Source organism: Mobula hypostoma, chromosome 13, assembly GCF_963921235.1.
Source record: "Mobula hypostoma chromosome 13, sMobHyp1.1, whole genome shotgun sequence".
Taxonomy (NCBI): domain Eukaryota; kingdom Metazoa; phylum Chordata; class Chondrichthyes; order Myliobatiformes; family Myliobatidae; genus Mobula; species Mobula hypostoma.
Window position 1 is genome coordinate 81,942,190 of NC_086109.1, and position 19,179 is coordinate 81,961,368.

Here is a 19,179-nt window from a genome sequence, read left to right on the forward strand (position 1 = left end):
TGAAAACGCCTCATAGACAGTGACGGGAATCAAACTCCAATCTTAGAATTGGCACTGTAAAGCAATGCGCTAACTGTGCCGTCCCATATTTCTCCACTTCAAATACTTAATTACTCCTTTTAGGACTAATTTCTAATCTCTAAGTCAATATCCATGTCGTGAATCTTCCCATGATTTGATCTGAGCAACTTCCTTCTCCCTTTAACTTGCCTCATTCAGTGAGAATAATTCTATCTCGGTGCACTTACTCACATTTCGGTTCCCAGCTTCACTCGTCCCCTTATATCTGCTGCTCTGCTGGGACACTCTGCATTACTGGTGGTTAACCCAGCTGTTTCCCACCGCTCACAATCCCTTGTCACCCTGTTCCCAATCCTCATTCTCTGCCTCCCTCCAAAATTTCCTTCTGATCCCAGTATACCAAGCTCTCTGTGAACCACATCAGATCGACTGCAGATTGATATCATGATGAATTGATTGGGAAATGCCCGGAGATCTCGCTCTTTTCGCACGGGCTTTCAAGTGTGCAAGCTTTTGTCTCGGTGGGCTTAGTTCATAGCTCCCTCACAGTAAGTTGACCAGAGTGTACCATTACAGTCATGCCTAATTAAAATCATTTAATCATACAGCTCTGTTGTCATTCTTGCTCTGTGCATATGTAATACTCTGTAGTGACAAAGATGAACTGGGAAGTTAGTCCTGACAAAGGGTCTCGGCCTGAAACGTCGACTGTACCTCTTCCTATAGATGCTTCCTGGCCTGCTGCGTTCACCAGCAATTTTTATGTGTGTTGCTGGGAAGCTGTTAGTTGCAAATGTTTTGGCAGGAAATTTGAAAAGATTAGACTTACAGTACATTCATAAAGCAACTTTCACATTCTCAGTAGTTATGGACAACATAGTATCTTTGCCCCGTTGTCACTGCTGTAATCGAGCAGCCAGTTTCTGCAAACATTGATCTGGATTTCTTTAATCTGCTCATCCACGTAATGCAGACATCTTTGGGTATGACAACATCTATTGTCCATCTCTAATGGGACTTGAAGTGAGAATGCAGATAGGACTGGCAGATCTGGATTCACTCAGAGACCAAAACTATGAAATCTGCAGATTTCTTTCCTTAAAAGACAATAAATCTAGACGTTTTTACAATACTTGTCATCATTCCATGGTCAACATTAAGATTAGATTTGAATTTAAATTTCATAACTTCTACTCTGGGATTTGAACTTACTTCTTAAGGTCAATGGTTCTGAGCTCTGACAGCAGACCAGCATTTTTACTATTATGCCCATGGTACTCCATGGACATGCTGAATGAAGGATAAATATTGGTCCCAGGACTCTGGGTATAGCTCTTCTGTTCTTCAAAGAAGTGACAAGGTATATTTTCTGTCTATCTGGGACATCCCCTGAGTATCGTAACTCATTGCATCAAGACCTGACGTGGAAGCACCAATGTCAAGAAACAGAAAAAGCTGCAGGAAGTGGTGAATGCAGCCCAGTCTATCACAGGCAAATCCCTCTCACCATTCAGCATGTTTAAAAGAAATGCTACTGCAAGAAAGGGTTCGCCATCAAGTACTCCTGCCATTCTGGCCATGCTCTCTTGTCGTTGGTACCATGATACACAGGAGCAGAATTAGGCCATTCTGACATTCCATCAAGTTTGATGTATTATCCCTCTCAACCCATTTCCCTACCATCTCCCCATAACCCTTAGTAATCAAGAACTTATCAACCTGCACTTTAAATATACCCAATGACTTGGCCTCCACAGATTCATCACTCTCTGGGTAAAGAAATTTCTCCTGACCTCTGTTGTAAACGAATGTCCCCCTATTCTGAGGCTGTGCCTTCTGGGTCCTAGACTCACCCATGACTGGAAACATCCTCTCCATATCCACTCTATGTAGGCCTTTCAATAGTCAATAGGTATCAATGAGATCCTCATCATTCTTAAAAACTCCAATGAGTATAGGCCCAGAGCCATCAAATGCTCCTCATATGTTAACTCTTTCATTCCAGGAATTATTCTTTTGCACCTCCTCTGGACCTTCTCCAATGCCAGCACGTCTTTTCTTTGATAAAGGATGCAAAACTGTGTGGTAACTGGAATCTCCGAAGCAAAAGGCCCCGAAATCCTCGGCTTTGCTTGTTTCAGCGGCCGGGGCTAGATCGAAGGTGCTCGGCAGAGGATGGCGCTCGGGAGGCTGTATCGGAGGGGCTGGTCAGAGGCTCGAAGTTTTTGGACGGATGGACTCAGTGTCGGTTGTGTCCGGCTGCTTCCAAGGCATTGGCAAGTTGACGGTGCCTGAAGGTTTATGGCAGGGAGTTTCTCCCTTTTGCTGCCCGCTATCGGGGACTCGGGAGTCGATCAACTCGGGGACTTTGAGACTTTTTTTTACCGTGCCCATGGTTTGTTCTTCATCAAATTATGGTATTGCTTTGCATTGCTGTAACTATATGTTATAATTATGTGGTTCTGTCAGTGCTAGTCTTTGGTTTGTCCTGTTTTCTGTGATATCACTCCGGAGAAACATTGTATCATTTCTTAATGCATGTATGCATTTCTAAATGACAATAAAAGAGGACTGAGTGTTCTCATAATCTAATCTAATCTAAACTGCTCACAATTCTCCAAGTCAGGCCTCACCAGTGCCCTATGAATCCTGAACAATATACTCTTGCTTTTATATTCTAGTTCTCTTGAAATGAATGCCAACATCACATTTGCCTTCCTCACCGCTGACACAACCTGCAAGTGAAACTTTAGGGAATCCTGCATGAGGACTCAGAAGTCTCTATGAACCTCAGATTTTTGAATTTTCTCTCTATTTAGAAAATTGTCTATGCTTTTAGTTCTTTTATGAAAGTGCATGACCATACACTTACTGACTCTGTATTCCATCTGTTACTACTTTGTCCATTCTCTGAATTTCTCTGTCCTTTTTTATCCTCTCTATTTCCTCAAAACTACTCATCCCTCCACCTATCTTCTTATTCTCCGCAAACATGGCCACAAAGCCATCAATCCCATCATCCAAATCATTGACATATAACTTAAAAAGAAGCCATCCCAACATATACCCTTATAGAACATCAGTAATCACTGGCAGCCAACCAGAAAAGGCTCCCTTTATTCCCACTCTTTGCCTTCTGCCAGTCAGCCAATGCTAATATCTTCCCTGTAATACCATGGATTCTTAACTTGTAAAGCAGCCTCATCTGCAGCACCTTGTCAAAGGCCTTCTGAAAAGCAAAGCACACAACATCCACTAATTCTCCTTTGTCTATCCTGCATATTATTTCTTCAAAGAATTGCAACAGATTTGTCAGACAAGATTTTTCCTTAAGGAAACTATGCTGACTACTGGCTATTTTATCATGTGCCTCCAATTATCCTGAAACCACATCATCAACAATCAACTCAACTGATTCTGGTAAGATCATTACTAATGCCTCCACAGTCTCTTCAGCCACCTCTTTCAGAACCCTGGAGTGTAGTCCATCAGGTCCAGGTGACTTACCTACCTTCAGACCTTTCAGTTTCCCAAGCACCTTCTCCCTAGTAATGACCAGTTCACATACTTCTGTCCTCTGACATTTTCAAACTTCTGGCTTACTGCTAGAGTCTTCTACAGTGAACACAGATGCAAAATACTTATTCAGTTTGTCCAGTATTTTCTTGTCCCCCATTACTACCTCTCCAGCATCATTTTCCATCAGTTCGTTATCTACTGTCACGTCTCTTTTGCACATCATGTATCTAAAGAAACTTTTCTCTCATTGTGGCATTTATTTGCCTTCTGTTGGTTTTTAAAAGCTTCCCTGTCCTCTAACTTCCCATTAATTTTTGTGACATTATATGCACTTTCTTTTGCTTTTATGCTGTCTTTGACTTCCCTTGTCAGCCACTTTTGCATCATTCTCCTTTAGAATACTTCTTCAGCTTTGGGATATATTTACCTTGTGCTTTCTGAATTGCCCAACAGAAACTCCAGCCATCGTTTTTATGGCATCATCCCTGTTAGTGTCCATTTGCAAACAACATTGGCTCCCTCCTCTCTCATGCCTCTGTAGCTCCTTTTACTCTACTGTAACACTGATACATCTGATTGTATCTTCTCCCTCTCATACTGCAGGGTCGAATTCTATCATATTATGATCGCTGCCTCCTAAGGGTTCCTTTACCTTAAGCTTACTAATCAAATCTGGATTATTACACAACACCCAATCCAGAATTCCCTTTTCCCCTAGTGTGCTCAACCATAAACTGCTCTGAAAAGTCATCTCATAGGCATTCTAAAAATTCCCTCTGTTGCTTTCAGCACTATTCTGATTTTCCTAAACGGCCTACATATTGAACTCCCCCCCATGACTATTTTTACATGCCTTTTCTACCTCCCATTGTAATTTGTATCGTACATCTTGGCTACTGTCCTGAGGCCTGTATATAATTCCCTTAAGTGAATTTTTACCCTAGCAGTTCCTTAACTCTACCCACAAAGATTCTATTCCAATTCTATTTCACCTCATTTTTAACAAAAGGAGGTACAGGAGTCTTTGGTCCCAAACCACCAGTTCAGGACCAATTACACTACAACCATCAGACTCCTATACTGGCATGGATAACCACTGTTTCCACGCTGAATCAACAAATATAAAATACAAGTAAGTAGATAAATAGGTAAGCAATAAATAAATAATTAGATAGGATGATAAATATACTGATAAATAAATGGATAAAAATAGATTTAAAGTAAACATTGGATATGGAGGCCCCAGTGTGTGAGAAGAAGTGCTGGAAACTGCATGCCAGATGCCGAACCATTAGAATTTTCCAAGGGTCAGATAGTAGATATTAGTGTCACCGTATTCACAGTTCTTTGTGTTATCCTCAAAGTCAAAGTCAAAGTTGAGATTATTGTCATATGCTTGTCTGTACAGGTACAATAAAACACTTACTTGCAACAGCATCATATATACAACATTCATCAATAAAAGCTTAAATCAAACATGCATCATACAAAGTTATAAAAGAAAATCATAAGTGAACAAAAAATGGTTTACTGTCAGTGAATAGCTATATCATTGATTTTATACCATTCTATTATACTGTACATGCAGAGTATGTGAACTCCCGTGAAGTTATTGCATTTTGTTGTGTGTTTTTCCTTGGAACAATATCATGCTCTTCACATCCTTTCTATCCCAACATTCCTGTTAGCTTCCTGTCACTCCATGAGGACATCATCCAAATATTCAGATTACTTTTGACAATAAACATCATACCCCACGTCTTTGCAATCCCTTAGCTTTTCACCTTTCAAGGCTCATGTCTGACCTTCTCCAGATGAGAGAGTGACATACCCAGTTAAGCAACCACACAATCCATACAGGTGAACTCTATTCCTTATTATTTTCTCCAAACTCTTTGCAAGTTGATCCACTCTTGCTGATCCACCTTATCTTCGTGACCGAAGGAATAATGACTATTCAAAGCTTTCTTCAGCGATATTGACTCTATCTCACCAGTCAAGAACATTAGATGGCAAATACATTCTATTTCACAGCATCAGTGTAAAGGGAGAGCTATGGATGGTGGTGAACCCAACTGCAGAATAAGGTCGAGAATAGACTCAGACTCATACTCAGGTTAAACAAGACAACGCAAACAAAATCGAAAGAAAAAATCATAAACAGCAGTACTTGAAATAAAACTCCTATGATTGAGCACTGAGTGCTTAGCACATGGCCTTTCAGTACAAACTTTCCATGAAGGAATGTATCAGACAATAATTGGCAATCTGGGCCTTAAAAGGATAGTGACACCCAACCCTGCTCTGGGGAATTGGAAAGCCGAAACTCGGATGCCTACCACTGTTCAGTTGGGACCATGAGAATTGGAATTGTATTGTTTGACAGACCATTTGATTCAACAGATCAATGCTGGTGTCACTACACCACACACAAGTCCCCCAACTCTACTTACATCACTGAAATCATTTAATCTGATTTATCTGTTTTTAAATGCTTTCTCCTCCCCCTCAATTCACTGCCCCCAACAAATAGACACAATTTCCACTGGAATTTATGGTATTCACCTCAGTCATTTAACATTCCCACAGCTCCCTTGAATACATCACTGAATTTATTTACAACTCAAGTCAAGTCAAGTCACTTTTTATTGTCATTTCGACCATAACTGCTGGTACAGTACACAGTAAAAACGAGACTACCTTTCATACTTCTGGGATTCCCAATGGGAATCAATTCTCTCCATCTACCTTTCTGAGACCTTTCATTTTAAGGCCAGGACTAAGTCACCGCTTCATCTCAAAGCAAAATTCTGAAAATCATAAATAAAAATAGAGAGCATTGGAAATCATAAGCAAAAGAAAACCTGTAGATACTGGAAATCCAAAGCAACACACACAAAATGCTGGAAGATCTCAGAATGTCAGGCAGCATCTATGGAAATGAATAAACAGTCAACGTTTCAGGCCGAGACCCTTCTTCAGTATATTGTAGGAAATGCTCAACAGGTTAGACAGTATTGGTGGGGGAGGAAAAAGAGTTAACGTTTAACATCGCAAACACGAGGAAATCTGCAGATGCTGGAATTTCAAGCAACATACATAAAAGTTGCTGGTGAACGCAGCAGGCCAGGCAGCATCTCTAGGAAGAGGTACGGTTGACCTTTTGTGCCGAGACCCTTCGTCTGGACTAACTGAATGGTCTCGGCCCGAAATGTCGACTGTACCTCTTCCTAGAGATGCTGCCTGGTCTGCTGCGTTCACCAGCAACTTTTATATAATGTTTAACATGCTCTGGTGAAGATCACGGATTTGAAACTTTAACTTTATTTTTTTCTTTCCACAGCTGCTTCAGTGTTCAAGGCTTTCTTGGTTTTATTCCTCTCATTATGCTTTTTCAGGAAATAATAGTTTTAGTATGTTCAGACCTCATTGATAGTTTTAGCCTCCGTTCTGTAAAGAGTCTTGTTTTTTTTTAATCTCTGCAGTCTTGAAATAGTGAGTCTGGAATTGTGTGCCATATTCTAAAGTGTAATCTAACCAATTTTTGAGATGAACTTAACCATTTTTCTTACCTTTTAATTTTAGTTTTCCTAGAAGTCAACCTAATAATTTGTTTGGCCTTTTATAGCTTTCTTAATCAATGTTGTCTTGTTAATTTCTGTGGCAATATTAAATGAAAATAATTGTTCATTATTTCTGCTCTTTCATGATTATTACAGTTTCCAGGAACTTAATGGATTTTCATTGGACCTGGGGAGGAACTTTGCAATGTTGTTCTAGAGCTGGTCAGTAATTATTTTCAATATTTGGCCTTTCCCTGAGGTTTTGGTTTGAGTTGCTAATGTGTTTTACTCACCTTTATTCTTTGGACTGTTGTTTTCCCAAGATCATACAATAATATACAGTCAGTGCCCATTTTATTAGGTACAGGATTTAATCCAATGTGGTTGTTCACTGCAGTAGCTCATCCACTTCAAGGTTTGAAGTGTTGTTTGCAGAAGAGCACCTCTGAACACACAACTGTTGTAATGCAGGCCTCTTTGAGTTACTGTCACCTTCCTGTTAGTTTGACGTTCCAGTCTGGACATTCTTCTTTGGCTTCTCTCAGGGCATTTTTGCCCACAGAACTGCTGTCCACTGGATTTTCTTTGGCTTCTTTCACCCTGCTCTGTAAACTCTGGAGACTGTGGTGCATGAAAATCTCAGGAGATCAGCAGTTTCTGAGATACTCAAACCACCCCATCTGGCACCAACATTCATCGCACGGTCAAAGTCACTTAGAACAGCTCAGAATATCTTTGTTTTTAATGCTGTATACTTCACGAGTACGGTGGTATTTCAGAGTTGGGGGAGGGAGTCACATTACACACGTTGAGTTCACAAATTATTCAGTCTGACTGATGTTACCTTTTTATTCTCCTGCAGTCTTTGACAGAACTGTGGCATTATGGATGAATTATCAGCTCCAAATGGCTATGATGGGATTAATGCACTTCAGCAACATAAATCTAAAATGCAACGCAAGCAACAAACTTTGATGCTGACCCACATGGCAAGCAGGTAATTTTTATTTTGATTTCACCAAGGTTAATGCCTTGCAGTTATGGAAGACAAAATGATACCGTTCTCTACAGGAAACTGCAGGTCTTTCTTAAGAATTATTTCTGATGCTGATATTAATGAGTCATTATTTTTTCCAGGCAACTTTAACCTCAAGTACTTTCCTATTCTTCCATTAATATTTTTTTCAACAGACACAGGTATTATTGATTTTGGTTTTAATCATGTACCTTCTGGTAAGTTGGTGTTTGATCATTGCGGCTTCTATGGGGCCAACCAAAGGTGTTATCATCCATTTTAAACTTTTTTTTTTCTGATCACGAAACCCTGCTGGACTTTAAGGACTTAAAGTTCGGCAGATCTACCTCATCAGAGAATCGCTCATTGGCGGATAAAGCGAAAGAGCTGAACTTGGTGTACAGAGGTGGAGCAAAGTCTAACAATGAGAGATCGTCTGGTTGTTTTTCTTGTTGGGCTTGTTAATGTGGAATGGTGCAAGTCTGATTCACTGATTTATTGGAAGACAGCTGGCATATTGTGCGGCCTTGGTTATCGTAAGGACTAGGCCTCAAGCCGCGGTGTCGCCTGTTTACAGCCTCCCAGGAGAAAGGCATCGGAGTTGGTGTACTCCATCAGAAGTGGTGTGTTGCCACATCTGAGCTGGAGATGGTGCTGCCCCCAGTATTCGCACAGCAGAAGACAAGCTGTACGTGTTCAACTGCAGATTTCTGCAACATTCATGGACTCGGGGTCTTAGGCTATATATATTTTTTGTGTGACTGTATTTTACTGATATCTTATATGTGATTGCTATCTTGTAGGAGCCTTGTGCTGTGTGCGACTGTTGGTACTGTGTGTTGCACCTTGGCCCCAGAGTAGTGCTGTTTTGTTTGGCTGTATTCATGTATGGTTGAATGATAATTAAACTTGAACTTGATCTTCTATGAACTGACATCAACCTCCACCTGTTAGTCCAGTGAATTTTGAATGTGGTTCCTAAGGAATTCATAGGATATAATCATCTCTGCCACAACCTTTATTTATTGTCCATCCTTAATTGCCCACGATGACGTAGTGGCAAGCTGTCCTCTTGAAATGCTGCAATCTCTGTTGTGAAGGTAGAAAATGGTTTTAGTGGGATGTTCTGGGAGAATCTCCCAACAATTAAGAATTCGAGTGATATCTCCTAGTGAAGACATGTGCGAATCAAAGAGGAATTTGGAGATGGGGTAATCCCACATTTTTACCACTTTAGGTGGTAGAAGCAGGGGGTTTTGCAAGAGATGGAATGTTTCTGACGAGTTGATACAACACAACTTGTAGATGGTACTCAGCAAAGCCAAATCCTGCATTGGTGGTGAAAGGAATGCAATTTAAACGTGTTGCTTTGACCTAGTGCTGAGTTCCTTGAGCCATGATGGAGCCGTACTCTTCCAGGCAAGTAGACAGTTTTCTATCACAGTTTGGACTTTTGCATTTCAAATTTTGGAAAGGATTTGAAAAGTCAGAAGGTTTGGTACTCATCCAAAATATGCAGTCTCTGGCCTGTTCTTTTGCCACATTACGTAAGTGTCAGGTCAGGTTAAGTGTCAAGTCAATTAAGAAAGCAAGATTAGCATTTCTGTAGCAACCTCTGTATGTCCAGGAGTGCTTTACAGCCTATTGTTATAAAGGAAGCACAGGGGTCAAGTTGCTCACAATAACTTGATGACCAGGTTACCCAATTTTCACACAGTAAGTGTCTACTCAGTACAAAGATTTCTGTTCATGTGCACATTTTTCATCTGCTGTGATAGGATTATAGTTCTCACCGCTTATGGATTCACAAGCCCTGATCCAAATCTTAACAGTCAATGAGGGGATTCCAGGACCACCACTGTGGGGAAAATCTCAAGCATGCACACAATCTCATATTGCTTTGCAAGAGCCTTCCAATCATTCATGGAGTCCAAAGGCATTATTTCACATTTTTAAAGGTTTCAAAGGTACATTTAATGTCAGAGAAATGTCTACAATATACATCCTGAAATGCTTTTTCTTAGCAACGGTCCTCAAAAACAGAGAGTGCCCCCAAAGAATGAATGACAGTTAAATGTTAGAACCCCAAGGTCATCCCCCAGCTCCCCTCCCTCCCACGTGTAGGCGGCAGCAAGCAACGATCCCCCCTCTCCCACCAGCAAAATAAAAGCATCAGCACCCACCACCGAGCACTCAAGCGTGCAGCAAAGCAACAGTAAAGACACAGACTTGCAGTACCCTGAAGACCTCTTGTTCACCTGGTATTCGACATCCAACAGGCACTCTCTCTCCCTAATAGGGGAGAAAGAGATGTCTCTGTATCACAGCGAGAGGGAAGACATAACAAACAAGTCACTGGTTTACGATCTTAAAAGTCCGTTTCGTCGCTTTTTCCAGGCTCTGTGCCCAAAGATCTCAGGTCTCAGCCATAGATCTTCTGACTTCCACAACAACACACCATGACCCCGACCTTCGATCCACCCGTCTCCAGAGCCACGAAGTCTCAGACCTCCGTAGGTAAGCAAAGCTCTTAGGCCGCGCCCTTGGCATGTCGAATAACGGCCAGTCGTGAAACCTCGAGAGCAGGTCCCATTCCCGCAAAGAACCAAAGTTAGCAAGTAACTCTGGGTCAGGGTCTTCAAAAGAACCCTGAAAGGGAAAAATAGAGATAGTAAAGATAGAGATAGAGCTGTTTCCGAAGATGCAAGCGAAGGAGTTGCAATTAGGCGCCACTGACTCTCCAAAGCTCCTCCCCTTTTTGTGATAGATTCTCTTCATTCAGTGGGGAAATCACGGGTGTTGACTCACATTCAATGGAGGAAAAGCCTACCCCTCCACTGAGCACGTCCAGAAGGAGAGCTGCAAGAAAGAGTCAAGAACCCCCAGCATCCACAGCAAGATTTCTTCTCGCTGCTGCCATCAGGAAGGATGCATCTGACTCTTAGCTGCCACAACATCAGATTCAGGAACAATTATGACCCTTTAACTATCAGGCTCCTGAACCAGTATGGATAACTTCACTCACCTCAACTCTGAACTGATTCCTCAATCCAATGGACTCAGTTTCAAGGACTCTATAACTCATGTTCTCAGAATGATTTATTTATTTATTACTTTTTTTTTCATTTGCAGTTTTTATCCCTTTGCAAATTGGTTGGTTGTCAATGTTTGTGCATAGTTTTTTTGTTGATTCTATTGGATTTATTCCTTCTAATGTGAATGCCTGCAAGAAGTCTCAGGGTAGTATGCGGTGACATATGTGTGCTTGATAATAAATTTACTTTGACCTCTGAACTTTGAACATCCCATTATTTTAATACTCCAGCTCTCTGCAAAATAATCAACAGCTTACGTCCACTGCCTGGCATTCCCTATACCAAATGCAGACATGGGCAGTTTTTCATTGCTCCAAATTATAGAATGAAAGAGGTTAAGTCAGATATTGAATGTGAGTCTGCTTTCGCTGATGTCAATCCAACCCATGTAAGCCAAGGGTATTAAGATACTCTACAAACATTGGAAAAAACTTGATAAAACTTGCAGACACTGGAACCAGAAAAGATTGAATGACCCCAAAATATAATTGATGTTCAACACAATCGAACACTCTCATGCAGAACCATTCTAACATCCAACAGACAAAATAATGTAATTTAATGAAATATCACAATAAATTCATCCAAAGGCTTTAGAAAGCCAAATTCAACCAATATTAATGCCAATTTTGAACGAACCCCAAATAGCAACAGAATCAATGAATGTAGCAATTATATTAAATATGAGAATTAAATAAAAAACAAGATTAAGGAGTTGATGCAGCAGTTGTGCAATTAGCTGGAAAAAGAGGTCTTTAATTGGGTTTTTGAAGCTCCCAGGAGGTTCTTTGGCATACACAGACAAGCAAATTTGTTTAATCAGTCATTGGAATGAGGCCTTTCCTCATCATTGGTTAATGTCAGCTGCTCTGCGAGGCAAGAACTTAGTCTAGCAATGATAATGCCCATCTTGTACCCATATAATCTTTTATAAATAGCAACCTGTAAACGAAATAGCCAGAGCAGTACACAGCTTTATTGCCAGACTCCCATTAGAGTGATGGCAAACCAAACAAATACATAAGTTACCCCTCGTTTCCTTTTAAAGGTCTTATGTAAAAGCATAACATCACGTGGCATAAAGTTAGGATTCAAGCACTGAACGTACAACAATACAGTACAGTTCAGGTCCTTCGGCCCATGATGTTGTACCCTTTAACCTCCGCCAAGACCAATCTAAACCCGACATACCACTCTGTTTTTCTTGCATCATCAGTGAAATGCAAAATTTGCATCAACAAGCTGCATAGTCCAAGGATGTGCTGGGGTCAGGCTGCCTGTGACGCCATGCTTCCAGTGTCAACAGAGAACACCCACAACTTACTAACACTAACCCATACATCTTGGAGGAAACAGGAACAACTGGAGGAATCCCACATGGTTACGGGGAGAATGTATAAACTGATTACAGACAATGGCAGAATTGAACCCTGGTTGCTGGCACTTATAAAGTGCTACACTAACCACTATGTGACTGTGTGCCCTCACTGATTAATTTCGCATTTCTCAACAGACACAGACTAATTTGTCTCTCCTTCATAATGATCAACAGTCCTGGGTTTTAGTTTTGTTAAGCTTCCTATGTGACAAAAGAAAATTGACCTATAGCTTAATGGAATGGAGTTGTAGAACATTAATGCACCTGCTCCTTCAACCTTCTGAAAAACAGCCTCTTCCCGAGGGCTATTGTGCAGCTGAATAATGCTATACCCCATCTTGCCAATGGCTTTCATTGTTATGGACTATCAAAGCCACTTGTTGCATGTAAATATGGAATTTTTAAAATTAAGTCATATCACATGCATTGCAGGTATCTCAAACAAGAGAAAATCAGCAGATGCTGGAAATCCAAGCAACACGCACAAAATGCTGGTCCTGATGAAGGTTTGGTCTTGGGTGAGAGCGCCAACTGTTTACTCTTTTCCATAGATGCTGCCTGGCCTGCTGAGTTCCTCCAGCATTTTGAGTGTATTGTAGATATTTGTTTTGCATGAGTAGCACCACAGCCTTGTACTCATAAGTAATGACAATAAAGTTCTATTCACACACTGCTGAATGGAAGAAGTCTGTATGTCTTTTCACAAATCCAAATCAAACCTGTGAGACTGATAGATTGATGCTTGGATCCAGAGGTTAATCCTTGGAGTCAACATTCTCTGAATTCCATCCATTCTGATTTGCTGCCTTGTTATTCATTGCTCCATGGCAACAATAAAAACCAAGCACAAGATCAAAGGAAGTTTACAAGGTACTCAAAGTGGAATATAGATTATTTTTAGTAGATGATGCTCTTGGAAATTGGGAATAATGGAAAACCAGTAACAGGAGAGTAAGCCAGATACTTGCCTTAACAAATGGTGCTTTGAATAAAAGAGAGGGAGTTTCGACTGGAACTTCATGAAACTTTAGCTAGGACAGTGCAGGGCTGCACTGTGTTCTAGTCGTCACTTACATTCTGGGAGGGATGTGATCATATTAGTGGGGATGAGGACAGAACCATGAAGATGTTGCCAGCTACGGAATTTCAGTGAGAGGTAGATGAGATTGGAGTTGTTCGGTGTGGGAAAAATACTATTTTTAATTGAGGTGCATAAAATGAGATGATTTACGTTTTAGAAGTGAGATCAAAAATTATGGGGATAGATATTTAATTGGGAAGAAAAAGTTAGAGAGAGTTTGAAAGGAACGTTTTAGAGTCTGGAACTGACTGCCTGAAAGTGTGGAGGCAGCATAAACTGAGATCAGCTTTAAGGTCAAGAGAGTCTGTAGATAATGGCAGTGTTCAACAGTACACACAAGCTTTAAGGCGGGGGTTTCAATCCAGAGGTCCACAGGAGGGGTTTCATGGCATAAAAACGTTTGGGAAACTCTGCTTTACAGAACACGCAATGTACAAGGCAAGAAGCTGGGAAGTAGGAGGGAGCATTTGCCAAAATACATTGAAAAACTGGGACAAATGTCGCTCTGTGCTGTTAATTTCTATACTTAGTGAGAGAAAAAAACATTGATGAAACTAGACCCTTGGTACTCTGAATGGCCTGAACCTCCAGCATTCATTTTCACCAGAGTTGCTGTTCAAAAGGTGCCTTGAAGTTTTTCACCCTGATTACCCACATCATATCAGAGCCATGTGAACTCATGGTCTGAGTGCCCTGTTGTGTATGCAACAGATAAAGGATGAGTTCACTTGTGGCTCAGACCAGCTTTCTCAAAAAGAACAGGATGTGTTGAATATCAGATAAAGCTCACAGTAAGTGATTGCATATTGCACTGATCATTGTTGTATGCTCTACCCTGAGATAGCACTTTCCACATTTTTATTCAGTGACATTTTGTGTGAATGAATAAATATTTTGTGAACACATTGCAAACCAGTCCAGTGGGGTTTAGATTCTCACTTCAAAATTCACTGCACTCGATCATGGAGTCAAAAGCCTCAGATATGCAGCACAATTTCAAGACACATCTCTGAAGGGGCAACGCCCACAAAATGCTGGAGGAACTCAGCAAGTCAGGTGTAATCTACGGGGGAGGGGGGAGGAATGAATATGTTGACTTTTTAGAAATGAAAAGGAAGGGGCAGAAGCTAGAACAGTTCTGGTCACCGAATTATAGGAAAGATGTCAACAAAACTGAGAGAGTACAGAGAAGAATTACTAGTGTGTTAACTGGGTTTCATCTCCTAAGTTACAGAGAAAGTTTGAACAAGTTGGGTCTTTATTCTTTGGAACGTAGAAGGTTGAGGGGGGACTTGATAGAGGTATTTAAAATTATGAGGGGGATAGATAGAGTTGACGTGGATAGGCTTTTTCCATTAAGAATGGGGGAGATTCAAACAAGAGGACATGAGTTGAGAGTTAAAGGGAAGAAGTTTAGGGGTAACATGAGGGGGAAGTTCTTTACTCAGAGAGTGGTAGCTGTGTGGAACGAGCTTCCAGCAGAAGTGGTTGAGGCAGGTTCAATGTTGTCATTTAAAGTTAAATTGGATAGGTATATGGACAGGAAAGGAATGGAGGGTTATGGGCTGAGTGCAGGTCGGTGGGGCTAGGTGAGAGTAAGAGTTCAGCACGGACTAGAAGAGCCGAGATGGCCTGTTTCCGTACTATAATTGTTACATGGTTATATAGAATAAGAAGGTGGGAGGAGGGGAAGGAGTACAAGCTAGAAGGTGATAGGGGAGATCAGGTGAGGTGGTGGGTGGGCAAGGAGAGTGAAGTAAGAAGCTGAGAAGGGATATTTGGAAGAGGAGAAGGGCTAAAGAAGAAGGAAACTGATAAGGGAGGACAGTGGACCCTGGGAGAAAGTAATAGGGAAAGGGGATCCAGAGGGAGGTAATGGGCAGATATGGAGAAGAGAACAGTTCAGAGGGAACCAGAATAGGGAATGGGAAAATGAGGATCGGGAAAGGGGGGAGAAATTACCGCAAGTTAGAGAAATCAATGTTCATGCTATCAGGTTGCTATCTAACCAGGTGGAATATGAGGTGTTGTTCCTTCAGTCTGAGCCCAGCCACATTGTGGCAGTCGAGGAGGTCATTCTGTCACGTCAGAATGGGAATGGGAAGTTGAGTTGAAATAGATGGCTATTGGGAGATCCTGCCTTTACACATTTTATTTCCAGAAGACTGGCTCTCATTTTGGTTAATCTATAATTATGCTGACCATAGTTTCATAACTCTAGAATAATCCCGAACTTTTACCATACCTCTCAAACAGCTCCAGCTCACTTCCTGGTCACTCTCCAAACCCCAGCACTCTCTTCATTCTCCCTACAATCACTGTAGGTAATTGTTGACATCCGCCCCCTGAAACAACCTTCCCTTCATTTTTCCTTCAAACACCAGTGTCTCTGCCTCTGATCTTCCTCCAACCCCACGTTATCACTCCATCACCAACCCCCAGCCCTCCAATTCATCCTGTACACCTCAGCTCTTCCAGAAAAATGCACCTGGACCAGAGCTGGTGAGAGTAGGTAAATTCACTGTAATTGTTACCTCAAATTCTGAACGTTTGGCTTGTAATCATGTCCTCTGTGCACTTTGCAAGCATATCTCTTCATCTCTTCTCCAAGACACATCATGAGCTATCTGACACCAGGTAACCCAAGGAAAAAGTATGAACCATAATGCAGAATGTTAATAATCACAGTGGAATGGCACAGAAAGGAATTGACGGTTTCTACATTAATGGATTAAAAAGAGGAAATGCTGGGGATATTCAGTTCTGATGAAGGGTCATTGAGCTAAAGTATTAAGTCTGATCCTCCTTCATCAGATTTCCAGCAGTTTTTATTGTAATATTGCAATCGACAATAATGGAAATGACCTGAATCTAAATGTAGCTCCTTGCTGTTGAATTTTAACTGTTCATTTCACTTGCTCCATTCAGCAGGATCAATGGATGTGAAGAAAAATTCATTCAGGTATTTCATGATTCTTTTTTGTGTCCAGATTTATTGTCAAGCATTGAAGAAAACTGAGCTAGCGGCCTTCGTTGGTTAACCTTGGGGGTTGAGATCATTTCTGATGAACTGCTTTTTTCCAAGATTCTCCTTCAATTTTCTCTTCTTATCTGAAAGTACTGGCTCTTGCTAGGGCAGCATTCAGTGATGCATAAAACTAGGAGGGTACTGGATTGTATAAACTTGAAGAACATCCTCTCAGTGGCCACTTGTACACCTGCTCGGTAATGCAAACATCTAATCGGGCGAGCATGTGGCAGCAACTCATTGCATTAAATCCATACAGACATGGTCAAGAGGTTCTGTTATTGTTCAGACCAAACATCAGAATAGGGATGAAATATGACTTTGGCAGCGGAATCATTGTTGGTGCCAGATGGGGTGGTTTGAGTATTTCAGAAAATGCTGATCTCCCAGGAGTTTCATGCACAACAGTCACTAGAGTTTACAGAGAATGGTGCGAAAAACAAAAAAAATCCAGGTTCTGTGGGAGAAAATGAATTGTTAATGAGAGTGGGCAGAGGAGAATGTCCAGACTGGTTCAAGCTGACAGGAAGGCGACAGCAACTCAAATAACCACACATTACAACAGTGGTGTGCAAAAGAGCATCCCTGAATGCACAACACATTGGACCCTTGAAGTGGATGGGCTACAGCAGCAGCAGACCATGAGCATGCAAATCAGTGGCCACTTTATTAAGTCCGGGAGGCACCTAATAAAATGACCACTGAGTGTGTTTCCCTTAACAATGAGGTTAAACCTTCTTTGCTGGGGGCGGGGGGGAGGAATTAATGTTTTAATTTATTGTTAAAAGAATTAAGGGGGAGGTGAAGACTGGGAATTCCATCCAGATTATGGTAAGGAAATTCAGTGCCTGAAGGGTTGTAGAAAAAGTCGAGTAATAAAGTTAAAGATAGTTGAAGCACGGAACTTGCCTTTTAACCATCAAACTCCTCTTTACATTAAACAGTTTTATTTACCCCACAGTCCCATCATCTGCCCCCAGATTCTACCTCTTATCTTAAAGAAGAAAGATTAGCTTTATTTGTCACAAGTACGTCGAAACACACAGTGAAATGTGTTGTTCCTTGGCAACAGAATCAGAAACAGGCTTAATATCACTGGAATATGTGGTAAAATTTATTGTTTTGTAGCGGCAGTACGTTGCAGTACATAGTAACAAAAAACTATAAATTACAATAAGAAATATATATTAAAATTAAATTATGTAGCTAGTGCAATAAAGAGAGCAAACAAAAATAGTGAGGTCACGTGCATGCATTTCAGTCCTTTCAGAAATCTGATGACAGAGGGGAAGAAGCTGGTCCTAAGACATTGAGTGTGTGTCTTCAGGTCCTGTAACTCCTTGTTGATGTTAGCACTGAGAAGAGGGCATGTCCCGGGTTATGGGCGTCCTTAATGATGGATGCTGCCTTTTGCGTAATCACCTTTTGAAGGTGTTCACAATGCTGGGAGGCTAGTTTCCGTGATGGACCTGGCTGAGTTTGCAACTTTCTGCAGCCTTTTTCCAATCCTGTGCAGTGGTCCCTCCATACCAGACAGTGATGTAACCAGTTAGAATGCTCTACACAGTACATTTGTAGAAATTTGCGAGAGTCTTTAGTGACATAATCAGTCTCCTCAAACTTTTAATGAAATACAGCCGCTGTTGTGCCATCTTTATAATTGCATCGATATGTTAGGCCCAGGATAGATCCAACACATAAACATGAGAAAGTCTGCAACTACTGGTCTTAGCCTAAAGCGTCAACTGTTTATTCATTTCCATAGATGCTGCCTGACCTGCTGAGCTCCCCCAGCATTTTGTGTGTGTTGCTATAGATCCAACACATTCTGGGAATTGTGCTGGGAAGTAAGCCTGGAAGTGTTGCTATGCTTCCGGTGCCAAAATAGCATGCCTACAACTCACTAACCCTAGCCGTATGTCCTTGGAATGTGGGAGCAAAGCCACACTGTCGCAAGGAGAATGTAAACCTCCTTACAGACAGCGGCGGGAATTGTCCCCGGGTTGCTGTTGCTGTAAAGTGATTTTGGTGAACGCTACACTATCATGCTGAACCTTGGGGGCAGAAAAGCAAATTGCTGAACAAAAGCTACAAAAGTAGGAAAAAAAACCTACTTTGGAAAGGGCAATGCTTTACTTCAGGAATCAACCCAAATAGCTAGGCAAATTCCATTGTTTCACTGTTCGCCTTGAGAAAATGGCACTCATCCTCACTTTCTTATTATTTTGAAGAAGTGGTCATTACCACACATAAACACAGCCACAGAACATCACAGCTGCTACTCAGCAGGCTAAATTGCCTTTTGTCTATGTGTTAATTGATGTGTAATAACAATCAGCTTCTCCAGGCCAGAAGCTCATTTTAATATCTTGTAAGTCCTTGTTAGAAATTTAAAGCTTTTACATTTTAACCTGTATGTTTGTGTCTCTTTCTTTCCTAGTTTGTTTGGTTTGTTGATCTCAGTGACTTAGGGCACAAA

The 19,179-nt window shown here is 41.2% G+C and overlaps 1 long non-coding RNA gene across 1 annotated transcript in view; it reads left to right on the plus strand.

The window, feature by feature from the left end:
• Positions 1-13,136, plus strand: part of LOC134355985 (uncharacterized) — a 41,452-nt gene extending 28,316 nt beyond the window's left edge. Inside the window, exons 3-6 of the long non-coding RNA XR_010020246.1 lie at positions 7,260-7,325; positions 7,966-8,100; positions 10,516-10,635; positions 13,024-13,136. This is a non-coding gene — a long non-coding RNA (uncharacterized LOC134355985). The remainder of the gene's footprint in view (positions 1-7,259; positions 7,326-7,965; positions 8,101-10,515; positions 10,636-13,023) is intronic.
• The last annotated feature ends 6,043 nt before the right edge of the window (positions 13,137-19,179 follow it).